The following is a 19,636-nucleotide window of genomic DNA, read 5'->3' as shown; positions in this document are numbered from 1 at the left end:
GGAAAAGGAGTGTCAGAGGGTGCGGTAGTGAATAGGGCGAAAGGGAGGTGTCGGGCGGGCACAGGGTGTGATTCTCAGGGAAGAGCAGCGCAGATGGGGGGTGGTTTATTACCCATGCATAAGACAGAGAGCGGGGGTGACCACTGCCTGGGGGAGATGCTTGCGAGGGTGGGGAGCCATGCTAAGGATCGACAGCGTGCACAGAATGGGTCTGGTCAAGGCATCTAAAATGACTGCCGTGCACGACAAGAGAGTGGCATTTGAAAAAAGGCAAGATGGCGCAGACAATGTTTTTCAACACTTCCTGATTTCCTTCGAATCGAACGTTAACAGACGTTGGGGCATATTACCAAAGTTAAGCGATATTTATCCCTAACGATGCTTAGCAACGATTTTTTTACCGCTAAGCATCGTCAGAAATTATCGCAGATAAACCTTACTATTATCAAGGTTTATCGCAAATACGATAAAAAACGACCGCAATGCATTAATATCGCTGAAAACTCAGCGATATTCATGCATTACCGAGCTAATGCTCTTAGCCATGTTATCCACCTCCCATTGGATAACATGGCTAAGAACTGCTCAGGGCAGGTGCTAGCTTTTGGAGATATTCGCGCTTATCGCGAATATTTCTAAAAGTTGATAATAGGAGATAGCGATGTTAGCGACTGTTTCCAGTCGCTAACATCTTGGCATGCCCACTTTGCATGTCATTAGTGATAAATATCACTCACATGCAAAGTGGGGCCCAAGATGGTCGCTATCTCCTACTAGCCGTCGCTAACTGGTGTTAGCAACAGCTAGGTAATACAGATATAATTTTATCTCCGCGAAGCGGAGCGCTGTTACAGATATATATCTTGTTTTTGAACGTTAATTTCTCAAAATCCACTGAAGCACATATATTGAGACCTAGCAAAGGCACATCGAGCTACCAGTCCCTACAATTTTGCAAGTTTCGTGCAAATCCATTCAGCCGTTCGATTATTATTATTATTATTTTTTTTGCCCCGCGGGGCCCTTTTAAAACCTCCACATCAAACCTAAGAGGTCAAGGAGGATCTACTATGCCCCCTTATGGTCATTTGCCCCTTCGCTTTGGTCTCCTCTTGTCTCTCGATCCTACCGAGAGACAAGATGGCGGCCGCTACGGACTGTTTCCAATGTTTACAGACGCCGGAGAACCAATCAGCTTCGCAAACCTCCGTTACGCGAAGCGGAGCGCTGTTACAGATATATATCTTTTTTGGAACGTTAATTTCTCAAAATCCACTGGAGCACATATATTGAGACCTAGCAAAGGCACATCGGGCTACCAGTCCCTAATATTTTACCAAGTTTCGTGCAAATCCATTCAGCCGTTCGATTATTATTATTATTTTTTTTTTTGCCCCGCGGGGCCCTTTTAAAACCTCCACATCAAACCTAGGGGGTCAGCGAGGATCTACTATGCCCCCTTATGGTCATTTGCCCCTTCGCTTTGGCCTCCTCTTGTCTCTCGATCCTACCGAGAGACAAGATGGCGGCCGCTACGGACTGTTTGGAATGTTCACAGACGCCGGAGAACCAATCAGCTTCGCTTCACAAAGCTCCGTACCGCGAAAAGTCCGCGAACCGGAGCGCTGCCCGGTCCGCTGTTACAGATATATATCTTTTTTTGAATGTTAATTTCTCAAAATCCACTGGAGCACATATATTGAGACCTAGCAAAGGCACATCGGGCTACCAGTCCCTACAATTTTGCCAAGTTTCGTGCAAATCCATTCAGCCGTTTGGGCTAAAAGTGAGGCCAACCGCCCTATGGAAAACTCAATGTTAAAAACACGTTTTGGGACCCCCCTTTTTTCTCGGCCCCCCCCTTGACGAACCCCCCCCAAATTTTTAAGGGCTGCTCAGAAACAAAATGTGCCATTTTCCTGAAAATTTCAGCCAATTCCGTCCACAAACGCCAAAGTTATTAGACATAGAATTTTCAAAAATCCCATAGAGAAAAAATCCTAACTATATATACCTACTGGCGACCGCCAGTAGGTAATATATATATATATTTTCTTTTTTTGGGGGTGGGGCAGATTTACAAGCCCCGTACACCACATTTGCGCCACCGTTGCACTTTTGTGATGCAGCAGTGTCGCAAAGTCAGCGTCATGCTGCGGGGTATTTACAATGGGAAGCATCTAGGGAGATGCGTCACGTTGTAAAGCCCTGTGCCACATGTGGGCGTTCCGGCACGGGGGTGGGGGGGGGGGGGGTAGTTCAGACGCAGGAACGCCTCCTAAAAGTGGCTAAGTGAAATCTACAAGATTTTACTCAGTCACTTTTACAGCCATGCTGACTCAAAATCCTGCACCTGCTTGAATCAGGCGTAAGGATTGACGCAGCATGTTAGGCATAGGGGCACCCCGAGCCTTGCTGGAGCTGCACCGCGCTTGTGACACAACTCCAGCAATGTGCCACCTTTTTGGCATCAGATGCGTCACGCATCTGTCTAGTCTTGCCCCATGGTGCACCAAATTGTAAATGCGGCGCATCCATGGTGGCGCAAGAGGTGTCTGCTGTGATGCAAAATAACTGGCGCATCCCTGCTGATATGCAGGCATGCGCCAGTTATTGTAAATCAGCAACACAATATATATTTATGAATATTTTTTTATATATTTATTTTATATCTATACTTCTGCTCTCATTCCCAAAATTTAAGAGAAATAAGCACTCACGGGTGACGTTCACTAGGGATCTTTATTCAGACCAAACAAACGCCTTCTGTCCAATGCGTTTCGGGCTTGCCTTGATTCTTCAGATACTGTCCATGAGGAAGGGCGCACGCCCGAAACTCGTTGGACAGGAGGACGAGTGACTATTATGCCCGTGGTAGCTGCTTTTGCCTTTCAGCATGTCCTGCCTGCGTGTGCTGTCCCACCGAGGGGTAACTCTTTTTCTGACATTTATTGTGGCTGACCCAGTCACGGGGCAGCACCGCCCTTAAAATCTGAGCGGGTCGGCTGCTACTTATTTGAGGCGCTGGGCAATGGCGGCTCTATAGAGACATTGTTTCCTCTAAGGGATAAAATCTTTATTGATGTTCTCAATGGCAACGACCCACATGGGTAAAGATTTTGTGAACTACCAGTCCCAGAATGCAAAAGAATGTAAATAACTCACCTGAGTTTTATCTGTGCAATGGAAATAAATGAGGGTATACACTGGTAACAATTGCTTGCCTTGATTCTTCAGATACTGTCCATGAGGAAGGGTGCACGCCCGAAACGCGTTGGACAGGAGGACGAGTGAGGATTATGCGCGTGGTAGCTGCTTTTGTGTTTCAGCATGTCCTGCCTGCGTGTGCTGTCCCACCGAGGGGGTAACTCTATTTCTGACATATATATCTATATATATATATATCTATATATATATATATATATATATATATATATATATATATATATATATATATATTAAAAAAAGTTGCTCTCGCATTGAAGCGCCCACACAGCGTTGTATTATTCACCTTTATTTTCGTCAATTTGGCAGCAAGGAGTCCAGCACACAGGTAAGAGCAAGTTTTCAAAAGCCCAATTGCCGACGCGTTTCAGGAGACAGAGCTCCCTTCCTCATGGCAGGCTCAGGAGGCAGAAACCAGCTGCTTCACATTTCGTTTTTTAAGGTGTTGCCTAGTTACGCCTACTGGGGCGTGTACATCAGTAGCATAGTGGTTCTTGCAGTTTCTTGAAAGTAAAATCCATCGTGGTTCATGCAGCCGTTTTTTACACCTTCCCAAAATTCTTTCTCATCGGATTGCTTTTCACCACATCGTGCCACACGCACTCGCTTTCTTCCGCCAAAATGGCAGGTAGCGCTGTTCCTTTACGATATTCTCCAAGTAGAACATCAGGACCTGTTCCTTAGCGGGGTGGCTACTTCGTGACCTGAGCAGGCCACTTATTATTCAAAAAAAGTTGCTCTCGCATTGAAGCGCCCACACAGTGTTGTATTATTCACCTTTATTTTCGTCAATTTGGCAGCAAGGAGTCCAGCACACAGGTAAGAGCAAGTTTTCAAAAGCCCAATTGCCGACGCGTTTCAGGAGACAGAGCTCCCTTCCTCATGGCAGGCTCAGGAGGCAGAAACCAGCTGCTTCACATTTCGTTTTTTAAGGTGTTGCTCAGTTACACCTACTGGGGCGTGTACATCAGTAGCATAGTGGTTCTTGCAGTTTCTTGAAAGTAAAATCCATCGTGGTTCATGCAGCCGTTTTTTACACCTTCCCAAAATTCTTTCTCATCGGATTGCTTTTCACCACATCGTGCCACACGCACTCGCTTTCTTCCGCCAAAATGACAGGTAGCGCTGTTCCTTTACGATATTCTCCAAGTAGAACATCAGGACCTGTTCCTTAGCGGGGGGGCTACTTCCTGACCTGAGCAGGCCACTTATTATTCAAAAAAAGTTGCTCTCGCATTGAAGCGCCCACACAGCGTTGTATTATTCACCTTTATTTTCGTCAATTTGGCAGCAAGGAGTCCAGCACACAGGTAAGAGCAAGTTTTCAAAAGCCCAATTGCCGACGCGTTTCAGGAGACAGAGCTCCCTTCCTCATGGCAGGCTCAGGAGGCAGAAACCAGCTGCTTCACATTTCGTTTTTTAAGGTGTTGCTCAGTTACGCCTACTGGGGCGTGTACATCAGTAGCATAGTGGTTCTTGCAGTTTCTTGAAAGTAAAATCCATCGTGGTTCATACAGCCGTTTTTTACACCTTCCCAAAATTCTTTCTCATCGGATTGCTTTTCACCACATCGTGCCACACGCACTCGCTTTCTTCCACCAAAATGACAGGTAGCGATGTTCCTTTACGATATTCTCCAAGTAGAACATCAGGACCTGTTCCTTAGCGGGGTGGCTACTTCGTGACCTGAGCAGACCACTTATTATTCAAAAAAAGTTGCTCTCGCATTGAAGCGCCCACACAGTGTTGTATTATTCACCTTTATTTTCGGCAATTTGGCAGCAAGGAGTCCAGCACACAGGTAAGAGCAAGTTTTCAAAAGCCCAATTGCCGACGCGTTTCAGGAGACAGAGCTCCCTTCCTCATGGCAGGCTCAGGAGGCAGAAACCAGCTGCTTCACATTTCGTTTTTTAAGGTGTTGCTCAGTTACACCTACTAGGGCGTGTACATCAGTAGCATAGTGGTTCTTGCAGTTTCTTTAAAGTAAAATCCATCGTGGTTCATGCAGCCGTTTTTTACACCTTCCCAAAATTCTTTCTCATCGGATTGCTTTTCACCACATCGTGCCACACGCACTCGCTTTCTTCCGCCAAAATGACAGGTAGCGCTGTTCCTTTACGATATTCTCCAAGTAGAACATCAGGACCTGTTCCTTAGCGGGGGGGCTACTTCCTGACCTGAGCAGGCCACTTATTATTCAAAAAAAGTTGCTCTCGCATTGAAGCGCCCACACAGCGTTGTATTATTCACCTTTATTTTCGTCAATTTGGCAGCAAGGAGTCCAGAACACAGGTAAGAGCAAGTTTTCAAAAGCCCAATTGCCGACGCGTTTCAGGAGACAGAGCTCCCTTCCTCATGACAGGCTCAGGAGGCAGAAACCAGCTGCTTCACATTTCGTTTTTTAAGGTGTTGCTCAGTTACGCCTACTGGGGCATGTACATCAGTAGCATAGTGGTTCTTGCAGTTTCTTGAAAGTAAAATCCATTGTGGTTCATGCAGCCGTTTTTTACACCTTCCCAAAATTCTTTCTCATCGGATTGCTTTTCACCACATCGTGCCACACGCACTCGCTTTCTTCCGCCAAAATGACAGGTAGCGCTGTTCCTTTACGATATTCTCCAAGTAGAACATCAGGACCTGTTCCTTAGCGGGGGGGCTACTTCGTGACCTGAGCAGGCCACTTATTATTCAAAAAAAGTTGCTCTCGCATTGAAGCGCCCACACAGCGTTGTATTATTCACCTTTATTTTTGTCAATTTGGCAGCAAGGAGTCCAGCACACAGGTAAGAGCAAGTTTTCAAAAGCCCAATTGTCGACGCGTTTCAGGAGACAGAGCTCCCTTCCTCATGGCAGGCTCAGGAGGCAGAAACCAGCTGCTTCACATTTCGTTTTTTACGGTGTTGCTCAGTTACGCCTACTGGGGTGTGTACATCAGTAGCATAGTGGTTCTTGCAGTTTCTTGAAAGTAAAATCCATCATGGTTCATGCAGCCGTTTTTTACACCTTCCCAAAATTCTTTCTCATCGGATTGCTTTTAACCACATCGTGCCACACGCACTCGCTTTCGTCCGCCAAAATGACAGGTAGCGCTGGACCTTTATGATATTCTCCAAGTAGAACATCAGGACCTGTTCCTTAGCGGGGGGGCTACTTCGTGACCTGAGCAGGCCACTTATTATTCAAAAAAAGTTGCTCTCGCATTGAAGCGCCCACACAGCGTTGTATTATTCACCTTTATTTTCGTCAATTTGGCAGCAAGGAGTCCAGCACACAGGTAAGAGCAAGTTTTCAAAAGCCCAATTGCCGACTCGTTTCAGGAGACAGAGCTCCCTTCCTCATGGCAGGCTCAGGAGGCAGAAACCAGCTGCTTCACATTTTGTTTTTTAAGGTGTTGCTCAGTTACGCCTACTGGGGAGTGTACATCAGTAGCATAGTGGTTCTTGCACTTTCTTGAAAGTAAAATCCATCGTGGTTCATGCAGCCGATTTTTACACCTTCCCAAAATTCTTTCTCATCGGATTGCTTTTCACCACATCGTGCCACACGCACTCGCTTTCTTCCGCCAAAATGACAGGTAGCGCTGTTCCTTTACGATATTCTCCAAGTAGAACATCAGGACCTGTTCCTTAGCGGGGGGGCTACTTCGTGACCTGAGCAGGCCACTTATTATTCAAAAAAAGTTGCTCTCGCATTGGAGTGCCCTCACAGCGTTGTATTATTCACCTTTATTTTCATCAATTTGGCAGCAAGGAGTCCAGCACACAGGTAAGAGCAAGTTTTCAATAGCCCAATTGCCGACGCGTTTCTGGAGACAGAGCTCCCTTCCTCATGGCAGGCTCAGGAGGCAGAAACCAGCTGCTTCACATTTTGTTTTTTAAGGTGTTGCTCAGTTACGCCTACTGGGGCGTGTACATCAGTAGCATAGTGGTTCTTGCAGTTATCTTGAAAGTAAAATCCATCGTGGTTCATGCAGCCGTTTTTTACACCTTCCTAAAATTCTTTCTCATCGGATTGCTTTTCACCACATCGTGCCACACGCACTCGCTTTCTTCCGCCAAAATGACAGGTAGCGCTGTTCCTTTACGATATTCTCCAAGTAGAACATCAGGACCTGTTCCTTAGCGGGGGGGCTACTTCGTGACCTGAGCAGGCCATTTATTATTCAAAAAAAGTTGCTCTCGCATTGAAGCGCCCACGCAGCGTTGTATTATTCACCTTTTTTTTCGTGAATTTGGCAGCAAGGAGTCCAGCACACAGGTAAGAGCAAGTTTTCAAAAGCCCAATTGCCGACGCGTTTCAGGAGACAGAGCTCCCTTCCTCATGGCAGGCTCAGGAGGCAGAAATCAGCTACTTCACATTTCGTTTTTTAAGATGTTGCTCAGTTATGCCTACTGGGGCGTGTACATCAGTAGCATAGTGGTTCTTGCAGTTTCTTGAAAGTAAAATCCATCGTGGTTCATGCAGCCGTTTTTTACACCTTCCCAAAATTCTTTCTCATCGGATTGCTTTTCACCACATCGTGCCACACGCACTCGCTTTCTTCCGCCAAAATGACAGGTAGCGCTGTTCCTTTACGATATTCTCCAAGTAGAACATCAGGACCTGTTCCTTAGCGGGGGGGCTACTTCGTGACCTCAGCAGGCCACTTATTATTCAAAAACAGTTGCTCTCGCATTGAAGCGCCCACACAGCGTTGTATTATTCACCTTTATTTTCGTCAATTTGGCAGTAAGGAGTCCAGCACACAGGTAAGAGCAAGTTTTCAAAAGCCCAATTGCCGACGCGTTTCAGGAGACGGAGCTCCCTTCCTCATGGCAGGCTCAGGAGGCAGAAACCAGCTGCTTCACATTTCGTTTTTTAAGGTGTTGCTCAGTTACGCCTACTGGGGCGTGTACATCAGTAGCATAGTGGTTCTTGCAGTTTCTTGAAAGTAAAATCCATCGTGGTTCATGCAGCCGTTTTTTACACCTTCCCAAAATTCTTTCTCATCGGATTGCTTTCACCACATCGTGCCACACGCACTCGCTTTCTTCCGCCAAAATGACAGGTAGCGCTGTTCCTTTACGATATTCTCCAAGTAGAACATCAGGACCTGTTCCTTAGCGGGGGGGGCTACTTCGTGACCTGAGCAGGCGACTTATTATTCAAAAAAAGTTGCTCTCGCATTGAAGCGCCCACACAGCGTTGTATTATTCACCTTTATTTTCGTCAATTTGGCAGCAAGGAGTCCAGCACACAGGTAAGAGCAAGTTTTCAAAAGCCCAATTGCCGACGCGTTTCAGGAGACAGAGCTCCCTTCCTCATAGCAGGCTCAGGAGGCAGAAACCAGCTGCTTCACATTTCGTTTTTTAAGGTGTTGCTCAGTTACGCCTACTGGGGCGTGTACATCAGTAGCATAGTGGTTCTTGCAGTTTCTTGAAAGTAAAATCCATCGTGGTTCATGCAGCCGTTTTTTACACCTTCCCAAAATTCTTTCTCATCGGATTGCTTTTCACCACATCGTGCCACACGCACTCGCTTTCTTCCGCCAAAATGACAGGTAGCGCTGTTCCTTTACGATATTCTCCAAGTAGAACATCAGGACCTGTTCCTTAGCGGGGGGCTACTTCGTGACCTGAGCAGGCCACTTATTATTCAAAAAAAGTTGCTCTTGCATTGAAGCGCCCACACAGAGTTGTATTATTCACCTTTATTTTCGTCAATTTGGCCGCAAGGAGTCCAGCACACAGGTAAGAGCAAGTTTTCAAAAGCCCAATTGCCGACGCGTTTCAGGAGACAGACCTCCCTTCCTCATGGCAGGCTCAGGAGGCAGAAACCAACTGCTTCACATTTCGTTTTTTAAGGTGTTGCTCAGTTACGCCTACTGGGGCGTGTACATCAGTAGCATAGTGGTTCTTGCAGTTTCTTGAAAGTAAAATCCATCGTGGTTCATGCAGCCGTTTTTTACACCTTCCCAAAATTCTTTCTCATCGGATTGCTTTTCACCACATCGTGCCACACGCACTCGCTTTCTTCCGCCAAAATGACAGGTAGCGCTGTTCCTTTACGATATTCTCCAAGTAGAACATCAAGACCTGTTCCTTAGCGGGGGGCTACTTCGTGACCTGAGCAGGCTACTTATTATTCAAAAAAAGTTGCTCTCGCATTGAAGCGCCCACACAGCGTTGTATTATTCACCTTTATTTTCATCAATTTGGCAGCAAGGAGTCCAGCACACAGGTAAGAGCAAGTTTTCAATAGCCCAATTGCCGACGCGTTTCAGGAGACAGAGCTCCCTTCCTCATGGCAGGCTCAGGAGGCAGAAATCAGCTACTTCACATTTCGTTTTTTAAGATGTTGCTCAGTTATGCCTACTGGGGCGTGTACATCAGTAGCATAGTGGTTCTTGCAGTTTCTTGAAAGTAAAATCCATCGTGGTTCATGCAGCCGTTTTTTACACCTTCCCAAAATTCTTTCTCATCGGATTGCTTTTCACCACATCGTGCCACACGCACTCGCTTTCTTCCGCCAAAATGACAGGTAGCGCTGTTCCTTTACGATATTCTCCAATTAGAACATCAGGACCTGTTCCTTAGCGGGGGGGCTACTTCGTGACCTCAGCAGGCCACTTATTATTCAAAAAAAGTTGCTCTCGCATTGAAGCGCCCACACAGCGTTGTATTATTCACCTTTATTTTCGTCAATTTGGCAGTAAGGAGTCCAGCACACAGGTAAGAGCAAGTTTTCAAAAGCCCAATTGCCGTCGCGTTTCAGGAGACAGAGCTCCCTTCCTCATGGCAGGCTCAGGAGGCAGAACCCAGCTGCTTCACATTTCGTTTTTTAAGGTGTTGCTCAGTTACGCCTACTGGGGCGTGTACATCAGTAGCATAGTGGTTCTTGCAGTTTCTTGAAAGTAAAATCCATCGTGGTTCATGCAGCCGTTTTTTACACCTTCCCAAAATTCTTTCTCATCGGATTGCTTTTCACCACATCGTGCCACACGCACTCGCTTTCTTCCGCCAAAATGACAGGTAGCGCTGTTCCTTTACGATATTCTCCAAGTAGAACATCAGGACCTGTTCCTTAGCGGGGGGGCTACTTCGTGACCTGAGCAGGCGACTTATTATTCAAAAAAAGTTGCTCTCGCATTGAAGCGCCCACACAGCGTTGTATTATTCACCTTTATTTTCGTCAATTTGGCAGCAAGGAGTCCAGCACACAGGTAAGAGCAAGTTTTCAAAAGCCCAATTGCCGACGCGTTTCAGGAGACAGAGCTCCCTTCCTCATGGCAGGCTCAGGAGGCAGAAACCAGCTGCTTCACATTTTGTTTTTTAAGGTGTTGCTCAGTTACGCCTACTGGGGCGTGTACATCAGTAGCATAGTGGTTCTTGCAGTTTCTTGAAAGTAAAATCCATCGTGGTTCATGCAGCCGTTTTTTACACCTTCCCAAAATTATTTCTCATCGGATTGCTTTTCACCACATCGTGCCACACGCACTCGCTTTCTTCCGCCAAAATGACAGGTAGCGCTGTTCCTTTACGATATTCTCCAAGTAGAACATCAGGACCTGTTCCTTAGCGGGGGGCTACTTCGTGACCTGAGCAGGCCACTTATTATTCAAAAAAAGTTGCTCTTGCATTGAAGCGCCCACACAGAGTTGTATTATTCACCTTTATTTTCGTCAATTTGGCAGCAAGGAGTCCAGCACACAGGTAAGAGCAAGTTTTCAAAAGCCCAATTGCCGACGCGTTTCAGGAGACAGACCTCCCTTCCTCATGGCAGGCTCAGGAGGCAGAAACCAACTGCTTCACATTTCGTTTTTTAAGGTGTTGCTCAGTTACGCCTACTGGGGCGTGTACATCACTAGCATGGTGGTTCTTGCAGTTTCTTGAAAGTAAAATCCATCGTGGTTCATGCAGCCGTTTTTTACACCTTCCCAAAATTCTTTCTCATCGGATTGCTTTTCACCACATCGTGCCACACGCACTCGCTTTCTTCCACCAAAATGACAGGTAGCGCTGTTCCTTTACGATATTCTCCAAGTAGAACATCAAGACCTGTTCCTTAGCGGGGGGGCTACTTCGTGACCTGAGCAGGCTACTTATTATTCAAAAAAAGTTGCTCTCGCATTGAAGCGCCCACACAGCAATGTATTATTCACCTTTATTTTCATCAATTTGGCAGCAAGGAGTCCAGCACACAGGTAAGAGCAAGTTTTCAAAAGCCCAATTGCCGACGCGTTTCAGAAGACAGAGCTCCCTTCCTCATGGCAGGCTCAGGAGGCAGAAACCAGCTGCTTCACATTTCGTTTTTTAAGGTGTTGCTCAGTTACGCCTACTGGGGCGTGTACATCAGTAGCATAGTGGTTCTTGCAGTTTCTTGAAAGTAAAATCCATCGTGGTTCATGCAGCCGTTTTTTACACCTTCCCAAAATTCGTTCTCATCGGATTGCTTTTCACCACATCGTGCCACACGCACTCGCTTTCTTCCGCCAAAATGACAGGTAGCGCTGTTCCTTTACGATATTCTCCAAGTAGAACATCAGGACCTGTTCCTTAGCGGGGGGGCTACTTCCTGACCTGAGCAGGCCACTTATTATTCAAAAAAAGTTGCTCTCGCATTGAAGCGCCCACACAGCGTTGTATTATTCACCTTTATTTTCGTCAATTTGGCAGCAAGGAGTCCAGCACACAGGTAAGAGCAAGTTTTCAAAAGCCCAATTGCCGACGCGTTTCAGGAGACAGAGCTCCCTTCCTCATGGCAGGCTCAGGAGGCAGAAACCAGCTGCTTCACATTTCGTTTTTTAAGGTGTTGCTCAGTTACGCCTACTGGGGCGTGTACATCAGTAGCATAGTGGTTCTTGCAGTTTCTTGAAAGTAAAATCCATCATGGTTCATGCAGCCGTTTTTTACACCTTCCCAAAATTCTTTCTCATCGGATTGCTTTTCACCACATCGTGCCACACGCACTCGCTTTCTTCTGCCAAAATGACAGGTAGCGCTGTTCCTTTACGATATTCTCTAAGTAGAACATCAGGACCTGTTCCTTAGCGGAGGGGCTACTTCGTGACCTGAGCAGGCGACTTATTATTCAGAAAAGTTGCTCTCGCATTGAAGCGCCCACACAGTGTTGTATTATTCACCTTTATTTTCGTCAATTTGGCAGCAAGGAGTCCAGCACACAGGTAAGAGCAAGTTTTCAAAAGCCCAATTGCCGACGCGTTTCAGGAGACAGAGCTCCCTTCCTCATGGCAGGCTCAGGAGACAGAAACCAGCTGCTTCACATTTTGTTTTTTAAGGTGTTGCTCAGTTACGCCTACTTGGGCGTGTACATCAGTAGCATAGTGGTTCTTGCAGTTTCTTGAAAGTAAAATCCATCGTGGTTCATGCAGCCGTATTTACACCTTCCCAAAATTCTTTCTCATCAGATTGCTTTTCACCACATCATGCCACACGCACTCGCTTTCTTCCGCCAAAATGACAGGTAGCGCTGTTCCTTTACGATATTCTCCAAGTAGAACATCAGGACCTGTTTCTTAGCGGGGGGGCTACTTCGTGACCTGAGCAGGCCACTTATTATTCAAAAAAAGTTGCTCTCGCATTGAAGCGCCCACACAGCGTTGTATTATTCACCTTTATTTTCGTCAATTTGGCAGCAAGGAGTCCAGCACACAGGTAAGAGCAAGTTTTCAAAAGCCCAATTGCCGACGCGTTTCAGGAGACAGAGCTCCCTTCCTCATGGCAGGCTCAGGAGGCAGAAACCAGCTGCTTCACATTTCGTTACAATGCGAGAGCAACTTTTTATATATATATATATATATATTCCTCTCCTCCTGCTTCTCCACGCTGCTCGCATGGCACGCAGAACACAAGGACCACCACACAGCTTGTCCAGTACAAAAGGTTTAGTTTATTATCCCCTTGTTTCTCACTGGCCTGACGCGTTTCGGGTATGGACTACCCTTGTTCACATACCGAATCAGTGGTACCGGAGACCTTTTATCAAGCACACCACGTGATTCATAGAAAGTGAGAACATACTCATAAAAAACAGGATGAGTGGCTTTTACATTGCTGGTAAGGCACATTTAAAGCATTTAACCCTCTGGATTTATCATTGTAGTTTTAACAACTAATAGCAGCATAAATGTGTTAATGGTGAACATAGACTGGATTTGTGAAAATTTACAAAAATAAGTTAATATGGCATATGACATTATAATGTAAACAAGTCTTTTTCAAATAACATTTCTAAAAAACGAATTACTATATACACAGTGCAATAAATGTATTTACATTACATCCAATTCAAAGGTTCTTGCAGCTTGAATGCTAAGAATGTATGTGCAAAGTGTGCCAATCTGTAAACTTGACTACTCTATTCCTAATTATTACCATTATCTAGTTTGTTAGGGTATAACCCTTTGTGCAACTTTCCTGCTTTAATGCAGTCGCATATGTGCAAATTAGCTATCTGAAAAAACTATACCAGATTTCCATATGTAAATGTACAAAAAATACTCAAGTATTTTGTTTTTGACCACTTAACAGCTGATCCCAGTTGTCAAAACAAGGCTCACTTCAACTCCTGTATCAAAATAATATATATAGATATGGTGCTCATAATAGTGAATACTACACAATTGTATATATATATATACAGTGAGGCTTTTTGCGGATAATTTAGCTTTTTTTCAAATATACAATCTATTGCAATTACTCCCATAAGCGGTCAACAAAACACAATATCAAACGGATTTCATTGTTCAACCCATATAATATATATCCCTGTAATTAGATTAACTTTTATACAGATTATTTCTATCAGTGTTATCCAGAAAGAATTCTGCAATCCTGCAGAATTCTCCATTGCATTGGCAAGTAATACCCATGAAAAGTTAATTTCTTTCTTCTTTCTATTTCATCTATGTTTGGCATCCTCTTTTCAATATGCTAAAGAGAATGGAGGCAAATTTGAAGAAGGAAAGGCAGTGAGTTTGAGGCTGTAAATCACGTAAATACATTAGACAATATGCGACTATTCAACTGATTGATCTAAAGAAATGTATGTAGATCCTCTGTGTTGTTGAGGCCCTGAGGGAACTTACTGTTGAGATTTAAGATGTATTTAGTCTCTAATTGTCTCAAAAGTGTTTCCCTGTCTCCTCCCTTCCTGGGCATCGGGACATGATCAATTACATAGTATTTTAAACAGTTAATGTCTTTATTGTGCATGGCCTTGAAGTGTCTGGCTACCGGATAAACCAGATCACAATTGATGATTGCCCTTATGTGTTGCAAGATTCTCACGTGCACTTGTTTGATGGTGCTGCCCACGTATCTGAGCCCACAAGTGCACGTGAGGACATACACCGCATAATCTGTACGACAATCAAAATTTCCTTTGATTACTTGTTCTTGTTCCCTGAATGGAATGTTATATTTCGAAGTGTTAACCCCAAATTTGAAGGCCCGGCAGGTTGCACATTTAAAAAATCTTTGTTTAGCCGGTAACCGTGTTTTTACTGAGGTTCCTTCCATCATAGATTTTGATAGATAGGATTCCATTGTTTTACATCTCCGAAATGTCACTGTCGGTTTCTCAGGTAATCTATATTTCAAGACATTGTCTGTTAACACTATGGGCCAGTTTTTTGTTAAAATAGCCTTAATCTTCCGCTCCTGTATACTGTAGGTAGTCACCAGCCTTGGAGTTTCTCTATCACTGTCCTCCTCTATTGTACTCACTTGATTCATTGGAAATAAGTATTCCTCAGGTCTTTCATTAGCTTTCTGAACTGCTTTGCTTAGTACGTTGTCAGTGTAACCTCTTCTTTTGAAACGATCTAAGGTTTCTTTTTTAATTTTCTCATATTCATCCTGCGTACTACAAATATGTTTCAATCGCAGCAATTCCCCAAAGGGGATGCTGGCGATCAGATGCTTCGGACGGGCACCGGTAGCATGCAGTAATGCATTTCCTGCAGTGGGCTTTCTAAATGCACTAGTGACCGTCTTCTCAATGACTTTGGCAGGAAACGGGAGGAGCGAGATGAATCGGAAGTTCTTGAGGTCCGTTGTGTCCGCGGTGGGTTTTTTCAGGAGGGCGCTGAGTTTGGAATGCTTCCAGCTCTCTGGGAAGGTGGCTGATGCGAAGGAGCTGTTAATGACGTCGCGGAGTTGCGGTGCGATGATGGAGTCGGCGCTGGTGAAGATGTGGTGTGGGCATGCTTCGATGGGGGAGCCGGAGTGGATGGTGCTCATAGTGCGGGCGGTGTCTTCGGTGATGACCGGGATCCAGATGCAGAGGGTGGTGGTTGGGTGCGCTGGTTCGGTGGTTGGGTCATTGGTCTGAGCGCCGAAGCTGTCGTGTATGTTGGCGATCTTGCGGTGGAAGAACAAGGTGAGTGAGTCGCAGAGGCCTTGCGAGGGTGTAATATCGTTGTTGCTGGCGCGGGGGTTGGAGAGCTCTTTGACGATGCTGAAGAGTTCCTTGCTGTTGTGGGTGTTGTTGTCCAGGCGCTGTTTGTAGGTGGTTCTCTTGGCGGTCTGGATCAGTTGGTGGGGCTTTCAGGTGGCGTTCTTGAGGGCTGTCATGTTCTCTTTTGTCTGGTTCTGGTGCCAGGTTTTCTCCAGGGAGCAGCAGGTTTTCTTGGAGTTTATGAGGTTGTCTGTGAACCATGAGGCTTTCTTGCTGTGGGGCCCGCTGGGTGGTTTCTTCAGTGGTGCGAGTTTGTCGGCGCAGTCGGTGATCCATTGTGCGAGGTTGTGGGCTCCTTCGGTGGGGTCCGTCGTGATGGTGGGAGGGTTCTGGCTGAGGGAGGTGGTGAGGTGGTCGGCGGTGATCTTGCTCCAGCTTCTGCGGGGGGCTTGTTGTGGGTGGTGGTGGGTAGTGGTTTACTTGAAGGCGAAGTGGACGCAGCTTTGGTCTGTCCAGTGGAGTCCGGTGGAGTGGCTGAAGGAGATGTGCTTCCTGGAGGAGAAGACGGGGTCAAGCGTGTGGCCGGCGTAGTGGGTGGGGTTGTTCACCAGTTGCTTGAGTCCGAGGTTTGCGAGGTTGTCCAGCAGGGTGGTGGTGTTGCTGTCATTGTTGTTCTCCAGGTCGAAGTTGAGGTCTCCTAGGAGGATGTAGTCTGGGGAGGAGAGGGCGTGTGGGCTTGCGAAGTCTGCGATGGCTTTGCTGAATTGAGTACGTGGACCTGGGGGTCTGTAGATTAGGGTGCCTCTGAGGGTTGGTGTGAATCTGGAAGTGCAGGTGTTCTGCGGTGGTGAGGGTGTCGTCTGAGTTGGTTGTGATGCGGATGGTGTTTCTGTGGACGATGGCGATGCCTCCTCCGGTTTGGTTGATGCGGTCCCTCCGGGTGATCTTGTAGCCCTCCGGGATGGCTATGGCGATGTTAGGGGCTGAGGAGGCATTCATCCAGGTTTCTGTGATGAAGGCGACGTCCGGTGCTGTAGTGTCTAGGACGTTCCAGAGTTCAACTGCGTGCTTGTGGACGGATCGGGTGTTGAGCAGGATGCACTTGAGGTGATTCTTGCTGGTGGTAGGTTTGGCCGGTGCTGGTCCTGGGCGGATGCAGGTGAATTTGCACTCCTGGCAGGTGAAGGGTCTGTTGGTGGGTGGCCAGGTAGCAGGTGGGGTTCCGGCCGGTGTTGAGTGCGCGGAGGGTGGTGGCGTCGTAGGTTCGTCGGGTACGTTGGCATCGTCGGGATCCAGGGTTCCTGGTGCTGGGCGTGGTCCAGGCGCGGAAGGGCGCAGACGGGCTTGCCTTTGGCGCCCCTTCGGCGCACAATCGGCACACTCGCTGCGCGCGTCCGCTGCGCGGTCGCTCTGAGGTCATCATAAGTAAGGAGCCGGGAGGGAGGAGCAGCTGGGTGGCAGGAGCAGGGCGGCGAATGGGCTGGCGGGGGGCGGGGCCGCAGGGAGGCAGCGGCGGGAAGAATCTGGGGCGGGTGGCTCAGCGGCGGCTGGGTCGTCCGAAGCGGCAGTATCAGGAAGTGTCAATCAGCGGGAGGCTAACTGGCTTACTGGCAGGCAGCAGGCAGGCAGCAGTGCGTGGGGGCGCATCTGGACCCGCACTTGGACCCAGCCTGAGTAAGTCCTGACTCTCCAAGTGGTGCCCGTCCAGTCCTGGCCCCTAGGATGTGGTGCTAAAGGTGCCCAGAGAGCCTAAATTCAAAACGCAGGACTTTTAGGATGTTCTGCCAAAAAGTGCTCTGAGAACCAAGAGAGGACATGGACACACCTGCTCACCGAACCACCCAAGCTGCATTGCTGGGCAGCCTGACTGTGTGGTAGCTCCCACTACGTTATTCTCCTCAGTAGGAAATCCTGTTTAGGGTCTCCTTGCAGAAGGGGAAACTGGCCTTGTGGAGCCTTTGCCAGCTACAGCCTGCAGATTCATCTGCTGGAGTTTTTGACTTCAGAAAAGATAAAGCCAAACAGATTAGGGAGGCCTGCTGTGTTACATGCAGTATTGAGACAGATTTGTTTCGAAGGCCCAGCAGACCACAAGTGCAACAAAAATCTCCTGCTCCCAGGGCATTCCACTGCCCCCTTGCGCCCCTTCCCCACATTCCTCCACCTTCAGTGTTGGCACCACTTGGATGGGCAGTGAGGTTCCATGGTTTTTGGAACTGGACTCCATTTTGTTTTGCGTTGTTCCAGACGCCATTTTGTGTTGCCCTCACGTAGGCCGTGGAAGTAAACAAACGAACGAAGTTGCATGGGCCTCGTTGTTCATGTACATATTGATGTGGGCCTTTTCGACTTTCGAGTGAACTGCAAGATGCTGACCCCTTCACCTGAAACTGACCCTTCTACGAAACTAGTTTTGTTAGCTGATAGTAATCTGGGAATCCAATCATTGTTCAGGATATTGTTAGTCTTTACTTTCTTGCACATATCTTATCCTACTCTACATCTGAATTGCTCTTTTCTTTATGTCTTTTCATTACATGGGTGGTGCTTTCAATTATGGGTTTGTCCGGCTTCTGGTAATCGAATTTGGGACAGTCCTAATAATTAACTTGTGGGGTTGGTACAATGTAAAGTGAGCTTTTTGGAATACGATAATGTATAGAAATGTGTTTCTATTGGTCAGAATTTGCCGCAATGGGTGTGCATTTGTAATGTGTTGAAACTGTGCATAAAAGAAGATGTCTTGCTCTATGAAAATTGAGCAGGTTCCTGAGTTGTACACCGTGTTGTATTGCTTTGTTCACTGTTACTAGCTGCAGCTAATAAATTTGATCTCTGACGCCACCTAGAAGTATTCCGTGTCTCTGTTTGCCAGGACAGGGGAATCCGAAGACTTCGGGCGTGACCCTGACGCGGCTGGGTTCTAAGAAAACCCGGTTCTTCAGTTGGTGCCCTACGTGGGGCGACATCAAGCGGTACCGGTCCAAGCCTGAGGTTCGTGAGGAGCCATTTGAGGAAATTCTGGAGTAAGGCCGCCACTTCATCGACCCCTGCATGTCGACGTGGACCGAAGGTGTTTTCTGCGAGGCTTCCCGCTTTCCGACGGCTACGAAGGACTGCTGCCCTGACTGTCGCCCTGTCGTGGACCCTCGATAGATGCTTTGTAGAGCGAGACAATAGACGGTCTTCTGGTGGCGTGACAGATACCTTGGTTAAGTATAAGTGGGTCGCTCCCACGAATTTGTTTGGTTCTTTGTTTGGTTCTTGGTATTGGTTTGATTCGGTCACTGCAGTAATCGAAGCCGAGGGGCTCGTATATTTGCGAGAGTATCGATAGTTGATAACCCCTTGAAGTTGGAAGCTAAATTAGTGAGCTATAAGATGCCTGGTCTTAGCAAACTTAGAAAATGGTTTAGTCATAAATGGAGCGCACACCGCTAGCCCCTCCTCCGGATCGCCCCTCGGGACTCTGGTACTTGCAGTTCTTCGGTGGATCACCCAGGTGGGTGCAAGTCGGTACTTGTAGGACTGATGAATCTCTAGACCCGATACATGTCCCGGGTTTTAGGATATCGCCAGAGACATGTCTCGGGTTTCGGGATGACTTCCCTCATCAGTAGAGAAAGATTGTTTAGGGGTGGAAGAGAAGGCCGCCACACAACAGTCAAAGGCTTCGATGCCAGAACCGGCACGCAGGTGCGTCTTCCAAGAGCCCGTCGGCCCAAAGCTCAAGGGAGCCGTATTGTGTTTCGTCATAAATGGAGCGCACACCGCTAGCCCCTCCTCCGGATCGCCCCTCGGGACTCTGGTACTTGCAGTTCTTCGGTGGATCACCCAGGTGGGTGCAAGTCGGTACTTGTAGGACTGATGAATCTCAAACCCCGATACATGTCCCGGGTTTTAGGATATCGCCCGAGACATGTCTCGGGTTTCGGGATGACTTCCCTCATCAGTAGAGAAAGATTGTTTAGGGGTGGAAGAGAAGGCCGCCACACAACAGTCAAAGGCTTCG

This window comes from Lissotriton helveticus, chromosome 4_1 (genome assembly GCF_964261635.1).
Source record: "Lissotriton helveticus chromosome 4_1, aLisHel1.1, whole genome shotgun sequence".
Lineage (NCBI taxonomy): Eukaryota > Metazoa > Chordata > Amphibia > Caudata > Salamandridae > Lissotriton > Lissotriton helveticus.
The sequence above is the reverse complement of the archived record's forward strand: the minus strand, read 5'-3'. Positions refer to the sequence as shown.